This window comes from Corvus brachyrhynchos, unplaced genomic scaffold (genome assembly GCF_000691975.1).
Source record: "Corvus brachyrhynchos isolate BGI_N302 unplaced genomic scaffold, ASM69197v1 scaffold103, whole genome shotgun sequence".
In the NCBI taxonomy this organism is placed as follows: domain Eukaryota; kingdom Metazoa; phylum Chordata; class Aves; order Passeriformes; family Corvidae; genus Corvus; species Corvus brachyrhynchos.
In genome coordinates, this window is record NW_008237436.1 from 217216 (window position 1) to 217753 (window position 538).

General features: G+C 51.7%; 1 protein-coding gene across 1 annotated transcript in view; it reads left to right on the forward strand.

Annotated features, from left to right (window-relative positions):
• Positions 1-254: 254 nt before the first annotated feature.
• Positions 255-538, forward strand: part of LOC103613595 (phosphatidylinositol 3,4,5-trisphosphate 3-phosphatase TPTE2) — a 22162-nt gene continuing 21878 nt past the window's right edge. The window contains exon 1 of the mRNA XM_017731279.1: positions 255-362. The gene's annotated coding sequence lies outside the window, so the exon portion shown is untranslated. The remainder of the gene's footprint in view (positions 363-538) is intronic.

The following is a 538-nucleotide window of genomic DNA, read 5'->3' on the forward strand; positions in this document are numbered from 1 at the left end:
TGTTCCTGTTACTTGCTACCACTGCCTGTACTAGCTATTTATGTATTTATATATAAGTGTTTGAAGGCAAAACTTTCTGTTTAGTCTGGTGCTCAGAAATGTTCCCTATTCTCAGCATTCACCTTAAGGATTTTATTTCTTTTGGGCAGAGAGCATCCGGAAAGGCTCTCGCCATCAGTTACCGCATCTCCCCCTGCCAAGCCCCAGCAGCCCTGGGAGCAGACGCTAAAAACTCGCTTTGAGCTCCCTCTGGTGACGACCGTCCTGCAGAAAGGCTCTCCAGCGCAACCCCTGGCCTCAGCAGCTTCAGCAGCACTGTTGTACCGTGGGATGCTCAGGGACTGCTCGTCACTTGGCTGTTGGTAAGTAATGAGACAGGCGTGAAACGTCTGCAGAGCACAGGGTAACACATCATATTCTGGAGGCTCTGATTCTGCAAAAACCTAAGTGCTCGACGCCGTGTGAAAACCCAAGTGCTCCCTGCAATGCTCTGCGCTGGATGATGGCAAGAGCTGGCACAGGCTGGGGGGACTGGCTG